Below are 26,330 nucleotides of genomic sequence, written 5' to 3' on the forward strand. Positions count from 1 at the left end.
AAAGAACAAATTTACAACATTATGAATAAATCATTCCTAAGAGTAAAAGGTAAGTATGTGGAAAAATAGGAGTAGATTATGGAATATCTGTGCTAGTGGCTTTTTTCTTCTAGGGCAGCTGGACACTGGGTAGTCTTGGTCAACAGACAAAACTTTTGCCTCTACCTGTCATGCTCCCTTGTACACATTTGTGCACTAACAAAGCCAAGTCTCAAGGCCCAGGGTATAATTCTAGGCAGCTTAACATGGCTGTTCCAGAAAGATAAGTGAAAAAACACTCTCTTACAAAGGTAGAAACAGAATGATGTATAAAACAACACAAAACAAAGATCATTATTCCTTCAATTCGCTATATGAGAAACAGGGGAGTGAGCTAGGCTGCATAATGGTTCCTACAAATACCCAAGTTCTAATCTCTGGAAATTCTGAATGCTACCTTATAATGCAAATAATAGTAATAAAATAAAATAAAGACTTTGCAGATGTGATTAAGAATTACAAGATGAGATTATTCTAGATTATGTAAATGCAATACAATGATTTTTATCTGAGGCAACCAAAGAGAAATTTGGTACAGAAGAGAAGAAGGTTATATGAAAGAAACTGAGACGGGCAGAACCAGAGAGAGAATACGCTGTGCTACTGTCTTTGAAGATGGAGTAAGGAACTATGAGCCAAGAAATGCAAGGAGTGCAGTTCTAGACAAGAAAAGACAAGGAATGGAATTATATCCTACAGCCTCCAGAGGGTATTTGGCCCTGCCAACACCTTGGTCTTAACCCTGTCAGACTCATTTTGGACATCTGGTCTACAGGACTGTAGATAATACATTTCTATTGTTGTTGCTCTTTGTTTGCTTGCTTCTTTTTTTATTTTTGAGACGGGGTCTCACGCTGTTGCCCAGGCTGGAGTGCAGTGGCGCGATCTCAGCTCACTGCAACCTCTGCCTCCCAGGTTCAAGCGATTCTCTGCCTCAGCCTCCAGAGTAGCTGGGATTACAGGCGCGTGCCACCATGCCTGGCTAATTTTTGTGTGTGTGTGTATTTTTAGATGGTTTTCAGATGGTTTTAAACAAAAGAAATTCATTCTTTCACAGTTCTGTAGGCCAGAAGTACAAAATTAAGGTATCCACAGAGCAAGCTCTCTGTGGAGACTAAAGACTTCATAAGCCTTCAGAGAAAATTATTTCCATGCCATTCTTTCAGCTTCTGGTGTTGCCAGCAATCCTTGGCATTCTTTGGCTTGTAGATGCATAACTCCATTCTCTGCCTCCATCATCATGTGATGTTTTCCTTGTCTCACAGTCTCTTCTCCTGTTCTTATGAGGACACCAATCATAAGGGATTAGGGTCCACTCTAATTGAACGTGATCTAATCTTAACTTGATTACATCTACAAAGTGATGTTCATGCAAGTCCCTTTTTTTTTTTTTAACTGTAAAATATGGAACTTGGACATCTCTTCTAGGCAGACAATTTTAAAATCTCTAACTCCTCTTATTTTGTTTCTTTTTTAAACTCATAATTGTATCACATTCATTAGTGTGCTTGTTTTGATTACATATTTTTCCAAAAAAGAAAAACAATGAACAAAACCATATCAATTTGTGAGACTGTCTGAAGAATGAGAAATGTAGCCATATGCAGTTAGCAAACAGTTTTCACAAATAATTCGGATGATTCAAGACAAGGAAGCAAAGATATTAAAAAATCTCAACTATTTAAATGGTTCAAGCCTGTTCCAACCTTAGTACTCTGCCACATGCTATTTTGTCTTCTGGAAAGGTTCCATTTTGGCTAACTTCTATACCTTTCGCAGGTTATAGCTCAGCTGTCAAGCACAGAAGGCTTCTGTGACATCTCTCACTCCTTTTTCACCTTTTTAAATGGGCTTCTTTTAGTTATTTTCAGTCTTAAAATCTATTTTCTTCATTTATTATACTTACAGTTTGCAATTACATATTTATTTGTGTGTTTTTTTGTTTGCTTTCTCTCTCCTTTATTTGACTGTACATTCTTGGTGGCAGAGATCGTATCTGAATTTATTTTAAATCTGTCTCCTTAGAGCTTAGCACAGCAAGTGCCTTGTTCATATTAGATAATCATTTTTCAAATGTTCAAATGGATACATTTAGTCATATTGCTACTGGTTCTGTAATTGCTGTATCATGAAGAAGAATTTGGGTTTGTGAATCTTTGTATAACTTAGTATAGTATGTTACCTTTATTGTCTAAGAGTTTATCAAAGGAATGACTGAGAGGGGCTGGATGACCAAAGGGTAAAATGTGGCCAACTTCCCTTGAATAGGCCATCAAGTGTCCTCCTAGACATGCCAAGAAAACAAAGTATGAAAATATATTTATAGAAAGAGACAAGTTAAAAAATAAAATAATGAGTATTAAATGATGACACAATATTAAGATAAACAAGATTATTTTTTAAAGTACTTCATTCTAAGCCAGGGTTTCTCAACCTCTGCACCACTGACGTTATTTTGGAACAAATAATTCTCTGTTGTGGGACTGTCCTGTGCATTGTGGGATGTTTAGCAGCATCCCTGGATTCTACCCAGTGGATTCCAGTAACACCCCTTCAGTTGTAACCACCAAAATTGTCTCCAGACATTACCAAACATCCCTTGGGACATAAAATTGTCCCAGTTGAAAACAACTGCACCTCAGAATTAATAAACAAAAAAAGCTAAACCAAAGCAAACACAAACAAGGAGCAGAAATCCTTATGTTACACATTACCTCATTTCACTGTCCCAAAGACCTCAAAAATCTCATAAAGCAGGTGAATGTTGTCGTTATTTCATACATAAAGAGAAGTAGAAAAATTACGTGACCACCTCAATGCCTCATAGTCAGAGGCAGAGCAAGGATTACGAATGTAGGTCTTTTGATTTCAAACTTTGTGCCATTTCCATGAAAATATTTTTTATCTTAGTGAAAATACTCACTGGAAGGGTTCCAGAGCAGAGGTGAGCCCCGGCCCCTGGATAGTGAGGGCCCTGGGAGGTGAGTGGACTGCAGGTATTCCTACTACCAACATTCACGAGGCTGAGTGTTGTCTTGGGGGTTCCCAGGGACTGTGGCCTAATTTGGGATCACACCTAGGAGAAAGTGATTCTATCTTATTCTTTTTTCTTTTTCAGTATATGTTTGTGTTGACATTGTAACTTTTGAGAGCAGAATTGCTGATATTAATAGTATCGACAGTCTATGTGTTTTGCTGAGGTGAGAGGATTGCTTGAGGCCATGAGTTCAAGGTTAGCCTGGACAACATAGTGATATCCCATCTCTACAAACAGTAAAATTAAAAAAAAATTAACTGCATGGTGGTGCGTGCTTCAGCCTCAGGAGGCTGAGGTGGCAGGGTAGCTTGAGCCCAAGAGGTTGAGGATGCAGTGAGCCATGATCATGCCACTGCACTCCAGTCTGGGCAACAGAGCAAGACCCTGTCTCGAAAAAAGAAAAAGAAATATTACATTTGTTTTTTTTTTTCACTTGATCAGGTGTGGGTTGGGGAAGAGGCAAGGAGGGAGAAATAGAGTCACAGAAAGGGAAACACACAGTTTCAGAACAAGAGAAATTGAAAGTCAGAAAGAGACAGACAGAGAAAGGCAGATAGAAAGATACTTAGACACACACGGAGCCATAGATAGAGGCACAAACAGAAGTATATACAGACCCGGGGAGAGACAGAGGCACTGTGAGTCAGAAGGGAGATGAGAGATCAGGGGTTTGGGGAGGGAGAGGCTGAGGGATGTAGGCCTGGCAAGTGGGGACCCAGGATGTAGGGCTTAGGAGGGAATTGTGAAAGGTGAGGAGGGGACTGACTGATTGACTCAACTATCCAGGGATCTAACCAAGTAATAGACCTTATTTCAGTAATGTTGGAGGCATTATTGTTAAACATACTGAGTATCATTTCTCTCATCCTGAAAAACACAGTGAGTCTGTACAATGCACTGAAAGAACCCTCAAACTTATCCATATGATAACCCCTTAAGGACACAAGACATGAAAATCCCCATTTCCCTCTTCTGTCACCTTCTCCATTTCCCTCTGGCCCCACAAATCCAAAAGCAGCTGACTCAAGTATATATCAGGGTGGTTCAGAGCAGGTTAGGCAGGCTGCTAGCAGCTGTGTGCAACCTGGGTGGGGGTGGGGATGGGGGCAGCTGTGAGCTCTACATTTGGGAGGGCCTCAAAAGTTTGCTCCCCCTGGATTATTCTGACTAATCTAAACTTTTACATTGAGATACACAGCACCAAGACAGCTACTATTCAGTTTATAGCATCACAATTACAGTGGGAACCTGACTATGCTGGGAAGGGCTTTAGTGCTGGATCCACATAACATTTGATGCCTCCCTCTGGATCAGAAAGCCCCAAAGTCAATGTCCAGGATCCAAGTATTTTCTAACTGGCTTCATGGTCGACAGCTGGGTCTAGCCATCAGAGGTTCAACCAGACTGTATGCAGCTGACAGACCACGGAATAGTCACCCTTCAGGTGAGAAATGGAGTTGACACTGAACACATAGGAAGTAGTTGTCACAGTTTATGATGAAAATAATTTCTGAGTCTATGGCTATGTAGTCCATCCCCAGTGATCCATGCCTCCTCTCAGTTAGCAAGTGCTGAAATGAAAATACTGCTTGGAATTGTCAGAAGCATAATTGCCCTTGGAGAAAGAGATTTCAGGATACATCATGACCTGTTCTATGAGGAGCCCACAGAACCAAGAGGACCTTCATGGTTTTCTAGTCTAACTGCTTACTACACTCAGGAGGACACCAAGGACTATACAGGTTAAGGGACTTGTGTAAGATAATTACCAGCAACTTGGTGGCAGAACTGTGACTAGAACCCAGATGTTCTATTTTTCACCCTGTGCTATTTCCACTTAGGGCTCATAAATATACAATCATATTTTAAATAGAAATAGATTGTCTTTGAACATTTCCAATGAGTTGTCAAAAGAATGTCAATACATAAAGGGAATATTTAATAAGCAGTAAGAATTAGAAGAACTAAAAATTATCCAGCATCTAGCCTAATATATGCACAATAAATACTTGTTAAATGAAATGAATGGTGTGAAATCATTCTCATTCTTTTTAGGAGGTTCCTGTTATAAATAACCACAAAATGACTTACCTTAGTGAAGGATGCAGGACTCACAACTTATAAGGTGCCATTTTGGAAGAATGCTTTTCTTTTATAATTAAAACTAATGAAAAATTCACTGAACAATGAAATGCTAAAGATACAGGGTGCTCAAGAGATTAATAGATGCAAACCATGTGTCACTACTTAAGAAAGTACACTCTCAGCAAATGTGAAGCTCCTCTCTTGTCCTGCAGAGTAAAGCAAGTCCTATTTTCCAAGTGTCTTTATTTTGGATTTTCTCCCAAAGTAAAAATCACTCTTCCTTGTAAAATTCCATGCCCTAGAATACAAAGCCAGGATTTCATAGACATATTAGGTTATTTCAGGAGAATTACCTGCCCCCAACACATTACCTTTAAATAGGACATTTCATCAAATATTGTCACCAGTAAAATGAAGCAGGGGGCAGTGTTCCTCCTGGAAGTTGAATTAGCATGGAAAGGTTGAATGAACCAGATTATATGTCACATTTTTCAGATAAATAGATTCTCTGGAGACTAAAGAGTGGTAAAGATTTAATAGGATTCTCAATGAATCTCTCAGGTCTCATTTTATTCTGACCAGAAATCTCATGCAAAAGTTCATCAGATCAACTCATTTCTCAGCTGTGTTTGTGTCTTAAGACCTTTGTTCTTGTTTGGCAAATCTGTGTGAAATGATATATCTATGGTTCCAAGTCACCTCAACATTTAGGCTGCTGTTCTGTTTACAGCTTCCCAAATGTCTCCTTTTCCCAGAGGCTACATCACCCTGGCCCTTTGATGTATTGGAAGGACAGAGACTTTGCAAAACAGTTCTTTGAGTATCTCTATTTTGGGTTATAAATTCCTAAGTGAACTTAGAAGGCCAAGGATTTCCCTTTATAATTGCTCACTGTATTAGCACAAGCCAAAATAATGCTTACCAGGGTCATTTTTGATTACTCTTTATGAATGAAAATTCCATCCCATTAAACTTTTTACTATGTAAAATATATTTATTAAGGTAGTTCAGAAGAAACTAAGTTAGCCACTGTATTAAACAGAGCATGACAATTTTAATTTACTGATAAAAAATTAAAGATTCTTCAGGAAATGTTGTAATATTTTGGTACTATGTAGTTCTTATATTAAATGATCCTAAAAGAACATGTCTTAAAGCATATTAATGTTCTAGATTTTTAAAGCCGTACCTTTTGTTCATCTAGTACACAAAATATACACATAACCTTTTGAGAAAGATATACACATAACCTTTTGAGAAAGGTTATGATTACATGCAGATTAAAAGTAAGAAATGTGTCTCAGAAAGATTAAGAGACTGATCTCAAGACACACAGCTAGGAAGGAACAGGCTCGGACTTATATTTAATTCAAGCGTTTAAGACATCGAAATCATTTTAAAATACACTTTAGCATATTGTCTCTTACGTGGTTAATCTCTAAGCAACATTCTTGAGCTTTTTTGGGTTCACTTTAGAAGGAAAAGACCTATTTATCAAATTTTATAGGCCTGGAAATACATGTTTCTATAAAAATTGTATTTATAAACTTGTAGCCTGAGATCAAAATATAAACTTGAAAGTAATGTATCTTTGCCATTTAATCAGATTGCTTTTAAAGCACCCAAATGATAGTAATTGAAAAGATGGTACATCTTATTTGTGTCAACCATCTTATTGCCCAATAATTCTATTTAACTAACTTAAACTTTTTGTTGTAATTTAGAACAATTCACTTGTGGAGAGAGATTTTGATTACTAAGCTCTAGAATTTATTAAAATATTTTTGTTAAGTATCCCTAAATCTGTTCTTTAGGTTCTTGATCTTTAACTTGTTTCTAACAGTTGAAATTTAATTAAATATGGTTCCCAAAGAAGTAAAATATCATGTTTTCATATAATTCTAAAACTTTAGACCTTACTCAATATTAAAGTAGTTCAAAAAGTACTGAATGTAATAAAAGCATTGTTTGACAGATAAGGTTGGGTACATGTTTAAAAATCACAATTTAAAATGATTATATTAGTCAATCCACTGTTTACAACTATACTGTTCCATCTTTTTGCTATTGCCATTTTCTCAAATCTTCTCCATCTGGCAAGCATCTTTCTTTCCCAGTTACTTGTTCTCTGAATTGTCCTTGGTGTACAGCAGTGGTTCTCAAATTTTATAGCAAGTTTCAGAATCACCTGGGGGCCTTTATAAAATATAGGTTGCTTGGCTCCATCTCTGGAGTTTCTCATTCAATAGATCTGGAGAAGCCCCAAGAATTTGCATTTTGAGTCAGTTTCCTGATGATGGTAGTGGTGATGTTTATGCTGCAGGTCCAGTGCTTACCCTTTGAGACCACCTATTCTCCGTGATTCTGGTTATTTCCAGTTCTTCAGTTTGCCTCATACATTGAAAAGACGGAAATTTTGTATAACAATCCTTTTCTCTCAGTTTCCACTGTCCAAGGTAATTAGGTTTTCAATCATTTGATGTTTGCCTATAGGCAAGATCATGACCTAGTAGAATTGTAGTTGTTATTCACAGAGGAATAAAATTCTCCCATAGGTCATTTATAATATAAACTATAATATCATTCCTCCTCCCAAGGCTTGTGCCCTGCCTTTGGAGACCAAGAAAGACATGGATGAACAGCTCATTATTATTTAAGGAACAGTTTCTAAACAAAATAAAATGAGATAGCCAGTAATACGTGGGAGTTTTGTACCCTGCATGACTTTTACCTCAATACATTCAGAGATTTGTGAAGAATTACTTCTTGTTTCATCTATGACCTGACAAGATGTTATACAGACAGACAGCTGTTGGAATCATTGAAGTGAATCTTCTTCTTGTCCACACTTATAATAATTTAGCCTCTTTGAAAATAAAGTGATAATTTCAAGCCGTTAGCTACCCATTGAAGCAATACTAAAAGGCAAATCAGGCTTGGACTGGCATTGGTGGAGCTGGAGTTTGTCTTAATGTAATATCTAAAAACTTACCTATGTTTTCTTTGATTGTAGCAAGCCATTGATTTTTGTATTAAAAAGACTCTAGGATTCTGAATTTACATGGTTTCTTTTAATTGTACAAAGCAGAGTTTATATAAAGGGTATTTTATTTGATTCTATTAACTGAGCATCAATTGTATGCCAGATAATAAAGTCAATGATTAAAGGACATGTGACTCCTGCTCTCTGGGAACTTACATAAAATGTAGACATGGAAGGGTGACATTAGATATTTTCCTACATAATTGGAGCTACCTAGGGAAAGTGTATTTCATCACACTCTACAGAAGGTTTGTTGGCTGAGGCCCTTTCATAAGGGATTAACCTTCAGATGAATTCTCGTTCCCCCGCCAGCTGTGTGTTTCTTCTTGCAAATACTCCCAAATAATTCAATTCTTTATACAGTAAAATAACTTCATTGCAGTACAGAATCATTTCTCTGTCCCAAGGATGGATTTTTCTATGAAACACCTAGTCACGAGAGGTTCATATCTGTGCTTTTTTGTGGATGGTCAGAGCCCTGTGAAAGAGGCAAATAGGGACTGTAATGCAGGACAGGCAGTAGTCTTGATAAAAATGAATAAATAAAAGCACACACAAAACAATTCCTTTTCCAGCTTTTACATTTGCTAAATCGTCAGCTGTATTCTCCATATACTAGTCTTTAGCTCATTAATCTTCAAACACATTAATTACCACTGCTTTGACTGACTTCTTGGGATATTTACACACTGTAAACAGTTCTGGTATTCTTTGCAAATCCACACTGTGAAGTACCCCTTGGGGTCAAGTGCATTGCCTTTCCTTACCAAAGAATTTATTCTTTTGAAAAACATGAACATGACCATTTCCCTTATATTATTCTCTTGTGTATGACAAAAATAAAGATACATACTTCTTGGGGAAAATAAATTGAAGTATCTTCCCTCCATTCAGCATTCTATAATAGGCAAGATATGGGCCTCTTTTTTATACCATCAAGAGAGACTTATTATCTCTCAGGAAGGAAAACCCTTTGGATTTAGTTATTCCTCTAATTAATATTGCATCTGCAAGGCATATGTCTACATTTTGCCACCATTGCAAACACATCAGTCCTTAACATATTGAAAACAACTCTAGCACCTCTGGCTACATTGAGGAGGTTTCTATCATCTCAAGGCATCTAAAACTCACCATGTATACTTATGGGCAAGCAGCCTGAAAGTAGAAGTGTGGGGGATGCTAACATGGTCCATATTTGTTAACAGAAACCTCCTTCTGGTGAATGAGGGAAGCCTAATCCCATGGAAGTATGGTTTCAATTTTTCATTGAAATTACAATCAAACAAATTGCCAGCACACATTTTTCTCTGTCAGATGTTTCCCTCATGATAGATTTGGAGTACCTTGGGCCAGTTTATAAACCTTGTCCTCTGCCAGTGTTGCTACAGACTCTTCTCTTTGTTTTCAAATAAATTTCACTTTTTTCTCCAACTGGTGGATACATTTGATCCACAGTAGTACCTGACAGGAAAATGTGTCTTCAACATGCACTTTCTGCAGGACTCTGATGGAAAGGACAATACATTATTGGCTCTTCTTAAGTTCTCTGTGGGGAACTCGGTATGACAAAAATCACAAAAACCAAGAGCCTGCAATTTCCTCATTTTCTTGCACATATTAAAATTGTATTTATCAAGGTTGACTCTTGGCTGCTGGTTGAACTAGCTCTCCTGGAAGGAATGGCTTTTAGAGCGTTGCTTTGGGACCAAGGGATCCTAAGAACACTGTTGGACAAAGTAGTCTTGGGGATGATTGCACTGTTTTCAAACTCATGAAACCACAAGCTTCTCAGGAGAACTGAGCCCAAGTTGAAAATCATTCACCTCCTTTTCTTTCAGCAAGCACTGTCAGAGGGAACAATCAAAGGATAATAAAGACCAGTTGTTTTGATCTCTGGTCCCATTACTATATCCCTAATGGGTGAGAATCTACATCAAAGAAACTAGAATGACCCTGGGAATTGACCATACTTTTGTTTTCAGCCTATCTCCAAGCAAAGGTGTGATGGAATTGATTTGGTGTAAAGCTTTGGCCATGTGAATGTGTTGGCAACTGCCAAATGTTACCATCTGGACCAAATCATTTCTTTCTATATCTTTGCAGGTGTTATTTTTCAAGGTGACTGCTTCTACTTTAATTAGAGAGGAGTTGGGTTCTAAAAACAGAAATAGTTTAACGACTATTAAATTTTTATTTTACTATAGGAGAATTGTTCTATTTAAGTACTTAATACTGCATAAAAAAGACCCATAAGAAGAGAAAGAAGTGAGATATAAGGTAATATGCTTTTGTGAAGGAAGCACTAGAAAGGGAATAACAAGGCCTGGACTCAGTCTGGGCTTTGCTCCTGAAATAACGTGTGACTGAAGAAACACATTCTTCAATGTCATATTCCTTCTCCCATATAAATTATCTCTTATCAGCATCATATTGCCATTGAATTTCAGGCATGGAAGGGACCCTGGGGTATTAATATCTCTATCTATTTTGGCAGTATTTTGGGAATCAAATGAATATTAAAACTATTTTTGTATTTATTTGACCTTGACTATTACTACATACCCACTATGTAGGAAGCACTGGGAGATAAACAGAGAAAACTACAACGATAAAAAATATATGCCTTTTTCTCTTAAGCCCATCATCTTATATGGAGATGCTTTCTTTCATGCAGGTATTCAAAAAACATTTATTTACATACTATGGTAGATGTTGGGAGTACAAATGAAAAGAGTTTTTACCAGACATCAAGAATCTTTTGTATTTATTGGAGAGATAGATGAATAAATAGTTTACAACTGTGCTAAATGCTTGGTGAACCATGGTGAGAGTGGTATCAGGGAGGTTTCTAAGATGAAATGGTAATTGGTTTGTTTTATTTATATACAAATAATGTGAATGAAAGTGTGATATGTGTGATCGGAAGCTTAGGGGAGAGGGACAGATGCCACATGGTATTCAGGGAGAAATGTTTCTCAAGGACCTGAAGCACCATATTATATAAGTTATAAATGGAAGAATTTTGTTATGATTCATTGATTTTTAAATTTCTCTTGGATATCCATAGAGAGTTGTCAAAGTCTTGCTCAGAAGCCACCCTCCTTAGTCTTATGTCAAGTCTCTAAAATAGTACACAAAAGAACATCACTACCAGTTCCACCACCACAAAAAGCAACCACAAATGCCATAACTGCCTTTGCTATTACCACTACTGCCACCCTGCCACTATCATAATTGCCACAATAACCACCATCACCACCACTACCAACAATGTTACCATAATCACCACCACTATTGCCATTATCATCGCCCCAAACAACCACTAATATGTTGCCACCGTTACCGCCACTGTCATCAGTCCACCGCTACCATCATTTTTACATCACCTCCCTTACTATTGCCACTACCACCACCATCACCACAGTCATTAGTACTACCACATTGCCATTACAGCCAGCAACAACCACTAACACTGCCGCCACTACTAACCAACATCATTGTCACTACTGTAACCTCAATCACCATTTTCATCACCACCACTGACACCATTACCAGCACTACGACCAACAGTCTCATTCTCATTCCTGAAATATGTTCCTAAACCTTCTCAAGCATTTTAATAGTCATCTTGGTCCCAGGTCAGAGTTCTTACATGTGTAAAATGAGTGATATTGGTAGTATTATTAATGTCAGCAAAAGGGGCACTTTAATAAAAGCCCCTTTCCAAATGTTTAAGGAGAATTCTCCAGGTTTACAAAGAAAATTTAAACTTTAAATAGTTTCTTCCCTAATGGAACAAACAACAGTAACACACACTGATACCTTGATTTAAAATATATTGCCACTTGGGTCCTCAATATGTAAAGAGTGATTTGAAATTTCTTCCTTGGAGGAATAGAGAAGTGAAGATGGCATGATCCACAACTGTGACGATGATCTGGTATGACTCCAGTTCTTAGTTTCACCCTGTGTAGCTTGTTCTTTCTAAAGAGTTTGCAGTTGAGGCTAAAAATAAGAATAAGGCTACTTATAAGAACGTCAGAGTTCTGTAGTTAAAAGTATCTCATATTTTCTGCTGATTTTTATATATTTGAAGCTTATGAAAGCAGCTAGAGTCAGATAGAAGCATGCCCAGGACAGAGTTGATAGTGGAGACAAAAAAAAAAAAAAAAAAGAACAGGGCTAGTGTTTTCCAAAACTTCTTCTTGTGGTTGAATCCCAGGCAATTGTGTTTTAAATTAAATTTAGAGCAATTTTCTCAGGAGAAGAAGAATAATAGAATTCGTATGCAATATAAAGATCATGATCAAAGGCATCTATGGAGGAAAAGCTGTTGAATGATGAATTCTTTCCAACTTTTTCAAAAAAGATTCAACTGCAGTTTCTTCAGTTGTTTTGTCATCTCTTAGTGCTCATTCATGTCATTCAGCAAACATCTTTTTTTTTTTTTTTTTTTTTTTTTTTAGGCGGCATCTAGCTCTGTCGTCCAGGCTGGAGTGCAGTGGTACGATCTTGGCTCCCAGTAACCTCCACCTCCCGGGTTCAAGAAATTCTCCTGCCTCAGCTTCCTGAGTAGCTGGGATTACAGGCATGTCCCACCATGCCCGACTAGTTTTTTTATTTTTAGTAGAGACAGAGTTTCACCGTGTTGGTCAGGCTGGTCTTGAACTCCTGACTTCATTATCCACCCGCCTTGGCATCCCAAAGTGCTGGGATTACAGGCATGAGCCAACACACCCAGTCCAAAAAACATCTCTTAAAAGACCACTGTATCACATGACTGAGTGACTGCATTATATAAGTAGCTCTTGAGGACACCACTCCTCAGTAACACCTTGGAGCTTGCCACCTATTGAAAACCGTAGCAAGCAGGTAGTGACATTACAGAAGAATCATGCTGAAATACACAGGTACATCTGGTCCAATGAACATCTGAGATAGATAACTGGACCATATTTGTGGTGATGAAGGGTCTGGTCAAGAAAGGAGGCTGGGGTAAAACACCATCTATTCTGTCACTTCAAGAATGGGAAGGATTTTGCTAGAACAAGAGAGGGTGGGAAAATAAGAAAGGAGAATAGAACATTTTAGGCAAAGGGAATAGTGTGTGCAAAGATGAAGTATGAAAGAAAATGTAGCTCCATTCCAGAAACTGCTAAAAGGATCAACATGGTGAGAATATCACAGTAGATAAATATTAAGTTCCAAAGGTATATGAAAAAACAGCTGAGGAAAGTGAAACACAGAGAAAGTTCTGTTTGTTAGCAGTTCTCCCCCTATGCCTGTGACCTGAAAAAAAATTCAGTACTTTCTGAAGCATTTGGATCCACTTAGCTGGTAGAATACCAGCATTTCATGGGAGTATATGTAACTAGAACAACTAGTTAGGAGCCAACGTGGCCATATCTGCTTTCGGAACAAAGTTTAACATGGAATTACGTCTATGACTACACCAGGGTTTGGACTGAAGGTGTACAAGAGAGTTGTAGTAAGGAAGGTAGAATGATAGTGTGGTTGTAAACATATTTTAGAGGATTTGTGCATGTGTGTTCCCTGTTATGTGCCTTCTACTCTCTTGGGATTCAGATCTGCTACGCACATGCAAAATAAAAGACAGATATTTATAATGTGTTTTTAGGATGTATTAGAGGTTAATGACAGAGTCCTAGTCTTGTACATGTTTTATTCTTTCCGTAGCTACAGAAGCATGGAAGGAAAGTATTACTGGTAGAAAACAAATATAGAACTTCATGTTGGAGAAGTAGGACCCTAACTAATGAGTTCTGACAGTCTGATTTTTAGTAGCGTATTTGTAGATATTTGACACTAAGTAGCTATGCTTCTACTTATGTTAAAGAGAACTCTCACTTCTCTGACAGAATAATAGTGTAGAATTCTTTGTAAAAAATAAATAATTTGATGTACAGTTGTTTTTCAAGATTATTTCAAAACACTTCCTTTTCTTAAAAATGAGTAGTAAATATTTTCTTAATTTAGTTAAAATCTTGTTTCTCTTTATTTTTTAAAGCTGTCGTGTCATGAGAGAGCCAAGATTCTTTGAACATATTTAACTGCTGGAGGGAATGGCTCAGAATCCCAAGTATCAGCTTCAGCACATGTAAGTTCCCTGGAACAAAACTTCAAATCCCCAAAGTTTTCTTTCCAAGTTGCCAAAGTAAGGTCAAGAAATATACCAAATTTCTCTAGGGCTGTTTCTCTCTCTCTCTTTCTCTCTTTCTATCCCCTTACTCCCCAGGTTTATCATTATCATTTGTTAATATTAAGGTACAAACTGAAGCAGACTGTTTTTGAGGCCAGTATTGGCAATACATCCAGTACACTCAAGGGCCTGAAAAGTTAATAAACTTTTGCTGTAATACAAGAAGGCAAAGGACAGTAATTTTGGGCTCGAAAGAGTTGTTACTGATTATATTAAAGCTTTTACTTTTGTGCTCTAAAACAAAATGAATAAAATGGAAATTCAAATTGGATAGACTTTTAAAATACAGTTTGGAAACATGACAGTCACTTTGAATAGCCAGTTGGTTTTTCCTCTTGACATGTAAACTAAAATATTCAGTCAGTTATTTTTAAAAGAGTGGTAATAAAAAAAATTAATATTGACTGTATGGCACTATTTCAGCTAACTTATGTCAAGATAAGACAAAAATGGCACATAACATATTCATCCCTGTTTCAGCTGTTGACAGTTTATTTCTGTTAGTCATTTTCTTATTAGGAAATTTAGTTCCCAGTACATGAGTTTTAGTAAAATTTAGTAAAATGTAATATTCATCTATTGTCCTAAGCACTGTGCTATATGCTTTATGTGTACTATAGCACTTACTTTTCATAATAATATTATTGATATTATCAAATACATTTTATTGATGAAGAAATAGAGGCCCAAATAAGGTGAATAAATTCCCCTGGGGTCAACAGCTAATTAGTGGTAGATTTGCAATTTATAGATTTGAGATTTGGGATAGGTTTTAGGTTTATAATCATATTTCTCTGATACCATTGACCTTGATACATTTACTATGTTACATATCAGGCAAAAATTCTGGTACCTTTTCTAAAGTTTAACACAGGAAAACAGTATTTTTACACATTTTAATATGGAGTTAAATAAAAAACTCCAAATTGAATCTTTTTTTATAATTCCATTTCATTATCAGATTGTGAAATTTAAAAAATCCTCACCTAGGATCTGTCTGGTAAGAGTGTAATAGCATGTCATTTAAAGAAATGATTCTGTAGGGTTAAGAAAAAGCACTAGCCATTAATTCTAACCTGATTCAGAGGGTACATAACATAAGACCTGAGCCCTGAAGGAATAACTTTTCTGTTTATAGAATTTGATCATAAGAAATTTTAAATTTATATTCAATGTTTGTAAAAAATGAGACAATTTTTTTCTCTTGATTTTTCTAACTGAAACCACACTTTTAAATTTTTTAAGAACAGGAAATTTGGAAAGTGATTAATTCATAATATGGTCTAATCACTTTACAGAATGTGGAAGGAAAATATAGGCAAAGGAGAAGGTACAACATTACAGTTTTTGTCACAGGATGGGGCAGGAAAGGGTGAGAAGAGTCCAGTTTGTTCATCCAGCTGTGTCCAGCCATATATTTGTTCTATTAAATTGTATCTCAGAAAATTTAGCCTTGAGATCCTCTGAAACTTATCTTATTTGTCATAGAAGATAGAGTACGTAAGAGCAGTTGTTATGTCTAGAGGTAGATGTGGAAAATCCTTTATGAAGGAAATTCTACTCATATTTTATATTTTGGTTCTAATTCTCCTCAATTCATATACTCATTCATTCAACAATCATTTTGTGAAACGGTAATACAAACATGAGCAATAAAGACTCTTCTCCCTGTAAGAGTTCACAGTCCAGTGGGAGATTATTTATCTATTCATCTATCAGTCTCTGTCTGTCTGTATTTTTATTGAAAAACAAAGCTACCATCTCCATAAGTTCAGAGACTAAAGAGGAACGATTGTCCACCTAACTCTTTCTGGAGAAAGGTGGAGGCAAGGGAAGGTTGCAAAGAGTTTTTTTGTATATGGTGCTGGATAAGGGTCCAACCTCACTCTTTTGCATGTGGATATCCAGTGTTCCTAACACTATTTGTCAAAGAGACTGTCCTTTCCCAATTGAGTAGTCTTGGCACCCTTGTTTAAAATCATTTGACCATACACAATAAAAGCCTTATTTCTAGGCTCTCTATTTTGTTATATTGGTTTGTGTATCTGTCTTATGCCAACACTATGCTGTTTTGATTACTGTAGCTTTGCAATGTGCTTTGAAATCAGAAGTGTGAATATTCCAACTTTGTTCTTGTCTAAAATTATCTTGGCTATCTAGTATTCCTTGAGATTCTATGTGAATTTTAGAAGGGATTTTTTTTTTTTATTTCTGCAAAAAATAATGCCTTTGGGATTTGATAAGAATTACATTCAATTTGTACATTGCTTTGGGTAGTAAGACCATTTTAACAGTATCAGTTCTTTCAATCTATCAGTATCAGATATATTCCATTTATTTGTCTTCTTTAATTTACTTAAGCAAGGTTTTCTAGTTTTCAGTGTATATCTTTCACCTTCTTGGTTAAATTTATTCCTAAGTATTTTATTATTATTATTACTGAGACAGGGTCTTACTCTGTCCCCCAGGCTGGAGTGCAGTGGCATGATCTCGGCTCACTGCAACCTCAGCCTCCCAGGTTCAAGCAATTCTCCTGCCTCAGTCTTCCAAGTGGCTGGAATTACAGACATGTGCCACCACACCTGGCTAATTTTTTTTGTATTTTTAGTACAGACAGGTTTCACCACATTGGCCAGGCTGGTCTCAAAATCCTGACCTCTGGTGACCCACCCACCTTGGCTTCCCAAAGTACTGGGATTACAGGTGTGAGCCACCGTGCCTGACCAGTATTTTATTCTTTTTAAAGCTATTGAATAGGGAATTGTTTTCTTAATTTCATTTTTAGATTGTTCATTGCTAGTGCATGGACAAACAACTGATTTTTTCATGTTGATTTTGTATCCTGCCGCTTTGTTGAATTTGATCATTATTGCTATCATTATTTATTTGTATTTTGTGCATGGAATATTTAGGGTTTTTTATGTGGGGACTATCCCTGTCTTAAAACAGAAAGTGCTGCACCCCAGGAAATCCCTTAGTCTTAGCCAAACTGTGGTGGTTGGTCGGTCTAGGTGCTGCTGATCTGGTGGTAGAGAAACAGTGACTATTAGTAGCAAGATAGTGTATTTTATGAATTGAAATTTTGATTAAGAAATTTGTAGATTGGAAGATGGCCGAATAGGAACAGCTCCAGCCTCCAGCTCCCAGCGTGAGCAATACAGAAGATGGGTGATTTCTGCATTTTCAACTGAGGTACCGGGTTCATCTCACTGGGGCATGTCGGACAGTTGGCGCTGGTCCACAGGTGCAGCCTGACCAGCGAGAGCTGAAGCAGGGCAAGGCATCGCCTCACCTGGGAAGCACAAGGGGGAAGGGAATTCCTTTTCCTAGCCAGAGGAAATTGAGACACAAAACACCTGGAAATTTGAGTAACTCCTACCCTAATACTACGCTTTACCAAGGGTCTTAGCAAACGGCACACCAGTAGATTATATCCCACACCTGGCCCAGAGGGTCTCACGCCCACGGAGCCTACCTCATTGCTAGTACGGCAGTCTGAGATCTAACAGCAAGGGAGGGGCGCCTGCCATTGCTGAGGCTTAAGTCGGTAAACAAAGCCACCTGGAAGCTCGAATTGGGTGGAGCCTGCCACAGCTCAAGGAGGCTGGCCTGGCTCTGGAGACTCCTTCTCTGGGGACAGGGCATAGCTAAACAAAAAGCAGCAGAAACCTCGTCAGAGGAAAATGCCCCTGTCTGACAGCTTTGAAGACAGCAGTGGATCTTCCAGCATGGAGGTTGAGATCTGAGAACGGACAGACTGCCTGCTCAAGTGGGTCCCTGACCTCTGAGTAGCCTAACTGGGAGACATCCCCCACTAGGTGCAGACCGACACCTCACACCGCACACAGCGGGGTACACCCCTGAGATGAAGCTTCCAGAGCAAGAATCAGACAGCAACACTCGCTGTTCAGCAATATTCTATCTTCTGCAGCCTCTGCTGCTGATACCCAGGCAAACAGGGTCTGGAGTGGACCTCAAGCAAACTCCAACAGACCTACAGCTGAGGGTCCTGACTGTTGGAAGGAAAACTAACAAACAGAAAGGACACCCACACCAAAGCCCCATCAGTACGTCACCATCATCAAAGACCAAAGGCAGATAAAACCACAAAGATGGGGAAAAAGCAGTGCAGAAAAGCTGGAAATTCAAAAAATCAGAGCGCATCTCCCCCTCCAAAGGAATGCAGCTCATCACTGGCAACGGAACAAAGTTGGACGGAGAATGACTTTGACGAGTTGAGAGAAGAAGGCTTCAGTGGATCAAACTTCTCAGAGCTAAAGGAGGAACTACGTACCCAGCACAAAGAAACTAAAAACCTTGAACAAAGAATGGATGAATGGATAACTAGAATAATCAATGCAGAGAAGACCTTAAAAGAACTGATAGACATGAAAACCATAACATGAGAAATATGTGACAAATGCACAAGCTTCAGTAACTGACTCAATCAACTGGAAGAAAGAGTATCAGCGATTGAAGATCACATGAATGAAACGAAGCGAGAAGAGAAGTCCGGAGAAAAAAGAGTAAAAAGAAATGAACAAAGCCTCCAAGAAGTATGGGATTATGTGAAAAGACCAAATCTACATCTGATTGGGGTGCCTGAAAGTGAGGGGGAAAATGGAACCAAGTTAGAAAACACTCTGCAGGATATCATTCAGGAGAACTTCCCCAACCTGGTATGGCAGTCCAACATCCAAATTCAGGAAATACAGAGAATGCCACAAAGATACTCCTTGAGAAGAGCAACTCCAAGACACATAATTGTCAGATTCACCGAAGCTGAAATGAAGGAAAAAATGTTAAGGGCAGCCAGAGAGAAAGCTTGAGTTACATACAAAAGGAAGCCCCTCAGACAAACAGCAGATCTCTCGGCAGAAACTCTCCAAGCCAGAAGAGAGTGGGGGCCAATATTCAACATTCTTAAAGAAAAGAATTTTCAACCCAGAATTTCATATCCAGCCAAACTAAGTTTCATAAGTGAAGGAGAAATAAAATCCTTTACAGAAAAGCAAATGCTTAGAGATTTTGTCACCACCAGGCCTGCCCTACAAGAGATCCTGAAGGAAGCACTAAACATGGAAAGGAACAACCAGTACCAGCCATTACAAAAACATGCCAAAGTGTAAAGACCATCGATGCTAGGAAGAAACTGCATCAACTAACGAGCAAAATAACCAGCTAATATCACAATGACAGGATCAAGTTCACACATAACAATATTAACCTTAAATGTAAATGAACTAAATGGTCCAATTAAAAGACACAGACTGGCAAATTGGATAGAGTCAAGACCCATCAATTTGCTGTATTCAGGAGACCCATCTCACATGCAGAGACATACATAGGCTCAAAATAAAGGGACGGAGGAAGATCTACCAAGCAAATGGAGAACAACAAAAAAGGAGAGGTTGCAATCCTAGTCTCTGATAAAACAGACTTTAAACCATCAAAGATCAAAAGAGACAAAGAAGGCCATTACATAATGGTAAAGGGATCAATTCAACAGGAAGAGCTAACTATCCTAAATATATATGCATCCAATACAGCAGCACCCAGATTCATAAAGCAAGTCCTTAGAGACTTACAAAGAGACTTAGACTCCCATACAATAATAATGGGAGACTTTAACACCATACTGTCAACATCACACAGATCAATGAAACAAAAGGTAACAAGGATATCCAGGAATTGAACTCAGCTCTGCAGCAAGCAGACCTAATAGACATCTACAGAACTCTCCACCCCAAATCAACAGAATACACATTCTTCTCAGCACCACATCACACTTATTCCAAAATTGACCACACAGTTGGAAGTAAAGCACTCCTCAGCAAATGTAAAAGAACAGAAATCATAACAAACTGTCTCTCAGATCACAGTGCAATCAAACTAGAACTCAGGACTAAGAAACTCAATCATAACCGCTCAACTACATGGAAACTGAACAACCTGCTCCTGAATGACTACTAGGTACATAACAAAATGAAGGCAGAAATAAAGATGTTCTTTGAAACCAATGAGAACAAAGATACAACATACCAGAATCTCTGGGACACATTTAAAGCAGTATGTAGAGCGAAATTTATAGCACTCAATGCCCACAAGAGAAAGCTGGAAAAATCTAAAATTGACACTCTCACACCACAATTAAAAGAACTAGAGAAGCAAGAGCAAACACATTCAAAAGCTAGCAGAAGGCAAGAAATAACTAAGATCAGAGCAGAACTGAAGGAGATAGAGACACAAAAAACCCTCCAAAAAATCAAGGAATCCAGGAGCTGGTTTTTTGAAAAGATCAACAAAATTGATAGACCACTAGCTACAGTAACCAAAACAGCATGGTACTAGTACCAAAACAGAGATGTAGACCAATGGAACAGAACAGAGCCCTCAGAAATAATACCACACATCTACAGCCATCTGATCTTTGACAAACCTGACAAAAACAAGAAATGGGGAAAGGATTCCCTATTTCATAAATGTTGCTGGGAAAATTGGCTAGCCATAAGTAGAAAGCTGAAACTGGATCATTTCCGTACACCTTATACAAAAATTAATTCAAGATGGATTAGAGACTTAAATGTTAGACCAAAACCATAAAAACCCTGGAAGAAAACCTAGGTAATACCATTCAGGACATAGGCATGGGCAAGGACTTCATGTCTAAAACACCAAAAGCAACGGCAGCAAAAGCCAAAATTGACAAATGGGATCTAATTAAACTAAAGAGCTTCTGCACAGCAAAAGAAACTACCATCAGAGTGAACAGGCAACCTACAGAATGGGAGAAAAATTTTGCAATCTACTCATCTGACAAAGGGCTAATATCCAGAACCTACAAAGAACTCCAACAAATTTACAAGAAAAAAACAACAACCCCACCAAAAAGTGGGCAAAGGATATGAACAGACAGTTCTCAAAAGAAGACACGCATACAGCCAGCAGACACATGAATAAATGCTCGTCATCACTGGCCATCAGAGAAATGCAAATCAAAACCACAATAAGATACCATCTCACACCAGTTAGAATGGCAATCATTAAAAAGTCAGGAAACAATAGGTGCTGGAAAGGAGGTGAAGAAATAGGAACACTTTCACACTGTTGGTGGGATAGTAAACTGGTTCAACCATTGTGGAAAACAGTATTGCGATTCCTCAAGGATCTAGAACTAGATGTACCATATGACCCAGCCATCTCATTACTGGGTATATACCCAAAGGATTATAAATCATGCTGCTATAAAGACACATGCACACGTATGTTTATTGCGGCACTATTCACAATAGCAAAGACTTGGAATCAACCCAAACGTCCATCAGTGACAGACTGGATTAAGAAAATGTGGCACATATACACCATGGAATACTATGTAGCCATAAAGAAGGATGAGTTTGTGTCCTTTGTAGGGACATGGATGCAGCTGGAAATCATCATTCTCAGCAAACTATCGCAAGAACAGAAAACCAAACACCGCATGTTCTCACTCATAGGTGGGAATTGATCAATGACATCACTTGGACTCCGGAAGGGGAACATCACACACCGGGGCCTATTATGGGGAGAGGGGATGGGGGAGGGATGGCATTGGGAGTTATACCTGATGTAAATGACAAATTGATGGGTGCTGACAAGTTGATGTGTGGAGCACACCAACATGACACAAGTATACATATGTAACAAACCTGCACGTTGTGCACATGCACCCTAGAACTTAAAGTATATAAAAAAAAAAGTAGAGGTAGTGAATAACACACTTTGCAGATATCCTTTTGATTCACATGAAATTCTGTTTTTTAAAAATTAATCGAACCACATCTCTGATCAGTACACGTATTTGTGCTGGTTCAAGGTGGAAGGAGGAGTAGAAAATGCAAAGAGTTTTATACCAGTGTGTTTATGGTGAAGCAGAAGTGACCCTTGGCCCTTATGTCTGCATTTTCTTTTACAGTGCTGTGTATATAGTGTATATAAGCAAACAAACAAGTCCTAATTTACAACATCTAGTCTTTCTAGATGTTAGAGAGGTTGTCAGTGTGTGACAAAAGTAGAGTCAGTAAAGTAATACATGGGAGTATACTTTGTGTTAAAATTCATAGGGAAGACTGTTATTAAAAACACAGAACTGTAATTGTTAAAATCCCCTCTAAGTATTACAGATGCTTATACCTGTCCACTGGGTTGATTAAGTAGACAGGGGAAGAGTTTTAGGCCATAATGCTTATTTTTTTAGGAAACACTTTCAAATTATAACCTGTATTATATATATATGCATCATTTATTCAATGCAACTGTGTGTAGAGTGGAAAACTTACGTCCTATTTGAAACATCTAGTATTTCTAGGAAGTATGCAGGGAGAAGGGTTCTATGCCCATGAGTTATGCTAGTTCAGATGGTCTAATCATTGTTCTATATGTGGATTTTTATGAATATTGTTGGGTATTAAAGGATAAACAAGTACTAATGCTCAAAGTATGTTAAAAGTAGAGTAGTAAAACAATCCCTTTAAGAATGTTGTTTTGTTAGTTTTTAATGATAACTGTCTTCTGGGAGTGACCTTTGTTAATCCCATTTCGGAGCTAGACATAATCCTATACTTAGTCACTGGGATGGTGGAAGAGGGAGAAGAGGAAGGGTAAAGGGAAGGGCTATTTGCTAGTATCTCTGTATCTAGAAGATAGTTTTAGATGATAGCCATAGGTCTATATGAGCATTTTTAGTAGAGTTCTTGAGATTTTCTATGTAAACAGTTAAGTCATGTGCAAATGGGACAGTTTTATCTTTTTCTTTTTAATATACATATCTTTTATTCATTATCTTGCATTACTGTGGTGTCTAGAATTTGCAGTATTATGTTGAATAAGAGTGGTGAAACAAAGATCCTTCCTTTGTACCTGATCTTAGGGGAAAAACATTCCATCTTTCACCATTAAGTATGACCTAGCATTTTTTTAGATTCTCTTTATCAAGTTGAGGGAAAATCCCTTTATTCTTGACTTGGCTGGCAGTTTTTATGATTAATGAGTGTTGGATTATATCAAATGCCTTTTCTGCATATAATAAAGTTGTATAATTATATGATCTTTTGAATTTACCTTGTGGTAACCAGATTAAAACAAGGTAACTGTTGTAATACAGTGATTAATTTTTGAATGTTGAACCAGCCTTGCATACCCTGAATAAATCCCATTTGGTGACGGTGTATAATCCCTCCTTCTTTCCTTCCTTCTCTCTCCCGTCCTCCCTCACTCTTCCCTCCCTCCTTCCCTTCCTTCCTTCCTTCCTTCCTTCCTTCCTTCCTTCCTTCCTTCCTTCCTTCCTTCCTTCCTTCCTTCCTTCCTTTCTCTTTCTTTCTTTCTTTCTTTCTTTCTTTCTTTCTTTCTTTCTTTCTTTCTTTCTTTCTTTGTTTCTTTCTTTCTTTTTCTTTCTTTCTTTCTTTCTTTCTTTCTTTCTTTTCTTTTCTTTTCTTTTCTTTTCTTTTCTTTTTCCTTCCTTCCTTCCTTTCTTTCTTTCTTTCTTTCTTTCTTTCTTTCTTTCTTTCTTTCTTTCTTTCTTTCTTTCTTTCTTTCTTTCTTTCTTTCTTTCTTTCTTTCTTTCCTTCCTTCCTTCCTTCCTTCCTTCCTTCCTTCTTTCTTTCCTTCTTTCTTTCTTTTTCTTTCTTTCCTTCTTTTTCTTTCTTTCTTTCTCCTTCCTTCCTTCCTTCCTTCCTTCCTTCCTTCCTTCCTTCCTTCCTTCCTTCTTTCCTTCCTTCACTCCTTTCCTCCCTCCCTCCCTCTCTCCCTCCCTTTCTTTTCTTTTCTTTTCTTTTCTTTTCTTTTCTTTTCGTTTCATTTCCTTTCCTTTCCTTTTCTTTCTTATTTTTCTTATTTTTCTCTTGGGACTAGCTCTGTCACCCAGACTGGAGTGCAGTGGTGTGATCATGGCTCATCATAGCCTTTACTTCCTGGGCTCAAGCCATGCTCTCACCTCAGCTGCCTTCTTAGCTGGAACCACAGGCGTGCACCACCATGCCCAGCTTATTTTTTATTTTAATTTTTTTGTAGAGACAGGGTTTCACCATATTGTGCAGGCTGGTCTTGAACTCCCGGGCTCAAGCGCTCCACCTGCCCCAGTCTCCCAAAGTGCTGGGATTATAGGTGTGAGCCATCACAACCAACCCAATTCTTCCTATACATTTTCAGATTTAGTTTTCTGATAATTTGTTTTAATGTGTAAGTTCAGAAGAGATATTGATCAATAACTTTTTTTTTTTTTTTTTTTTTACCTTTTTTGGTCCGCTTTTTGTATATAGTAATACTACTCTTGTAAAATGAGTTGGGAAGTGTTCTCTCTTCTATCTTCTGGAAGAGATTGTGTAAAATTGGTGTTAATTTTTCTCTATATGTTTGATAGAATCTCTAGTGAAATCATCTGGAATGCAAGTTACTTTCTTGAGAGGTTTTTAATTACAAATTCAATTTATTATCTAATGTTTATAAAACTTGTCAGATTATGTATTTCATGTTGGTTGAGTTTTAGTAATTTGTGGTTTTCAACAAATTAGTTCATTTCTTCTAAGTAGCCAAATTTATGAGCATAGTGTCATTCATGGTATTGCCATATTATTCATTTAATAGCTGCAAGATTTGTAGTGAAATCACTCATTTCATTTTTAATATTGGTAATTTGAATCTTCTCTTTTTTTATTTTGTCAGTCTTGCTACAGCTTTATCAATTTTTTGATCCTTTTTAAAGAACCAGCTCTTAGTTTTATTGATTACCTCTAGTTTTACCCATTTTCAATTATATTTATTTCTGCTCTTATTTATAAAATTTCTTTTCCACTGCTCGTTTCAGCTTTACATTGCTCTTTCTTTTCTACTTTTTGAAATAAAACTTAGATTATTAAACTGTGACCTTTATTTGTTTTTAATGTATGTATTTAGTGCTATAAATAGCTCCCTCAGTACTGGCTTAGCTGCATCTCACATACTTTGATATGGTGTATTTTCATTTTTATTCAATGCTATGTATTAAAAATGTCCTTTGACAATTTCTCTTTGGCCGATGAATCATTTAGATGTATGTTGTTTAATTTCTGCATGTTTGGAGATTTTCCTGTTGACCTTCATTTTTTCATCTTTTGTTTGACTCCATTATGGTCAAAGGTCACATTCCATATTACTTACATTCTTTTGAATTTGTCATGGTTTGTTTTATGACCCAGGAGATGTGATCTGAGTCAAAGGTCCAAAAGAGTATAATGGATGCATTAGGGATGTGTATGTGGGTGAGGTGCGTGTGTGAAGGTGGTGGGGGGTGGGGAGGTTAGGGTGTTTTAGAAAAGGGAATCAAGCTGTCAAAGATGATTCAGGGACAGACAGTTAAGTGAAAGTCACATACTCAAAATCACAGCTAGTAAGTAGTTCAGATCAAAAGGCAGGCTTTCTTACTCTACATGCATTGCTTTTTTCTCATTCCCTGTCCAAATATATGAAAAATAAGTAAACAGAGATATGAAGCAAGATTAAAAAATTAAAATATGTGGTAAAATTTAAAAGAAATTTAATTAAATTTAGCAAGGCTACTGTGTTGTCCAAACAACCCCATATCCTTCTTTGTCATTAAAGTAGTGTTAGATACTATAAACAGAATAACCCTGAGATCTCAGTGACTTAATACAATAATTATTTCTCTCTTTTTCATATAAAGGTCAGTAAGACATGGTGGTCATAGAGGGTGGATTCTGCTCCACACAAAATTAGAGGGCGCAAACATTCAGGGACCCAGGCTGAGGGAGACTTATTTAACTCATGTTTTCCAAGGCCTTTCTGGGTGTCATCTCCTGTTGGTAAATTAAGGAAAAGAGAGTGTGTGATCATTTGGCCAACCCTATAAATTATATACATTATTTTATCCA

General features: G+C 37.5%; 1 long non-coding RNA gene across 1 annotated transcript in view; it reads left to right on the forward strand.

Moving 5' to 3' along the window:
- LOC135970808 (uncharacterized) overlaps positions 1-14,402 on the forward strand; it is a 29,631-nt gene extending 15,229 nt beyond the window's left edge. The window contains exon 3 of the long non-coding RNA XR_010586656.1: positions 14,236-14,402. This is a non-coding gene — a long non-coding RNA (uncharacterized lncRNA). The remainder of the gene's footprint in view (positions 1-14,235) is intronic.
- Positions 14,403-26,330: the final 11,928 nt, after the last annotated feature.

The sequence above is a fragment of the Macaca fascicularis genome, chromosome 5 (genome assembly GCF_037993035.2).
Source record: "Macaca fascicularis isolate 582-1 chromosome 5, T2T-MFA8v1.1".
NCBI classification, from domain to species: domain Eukaryota; kingdom Metazoa; phylum Chordata; class Mammalia; order Primates; family Cercopithecidae; genus Macaca; species Macaca fascicularis.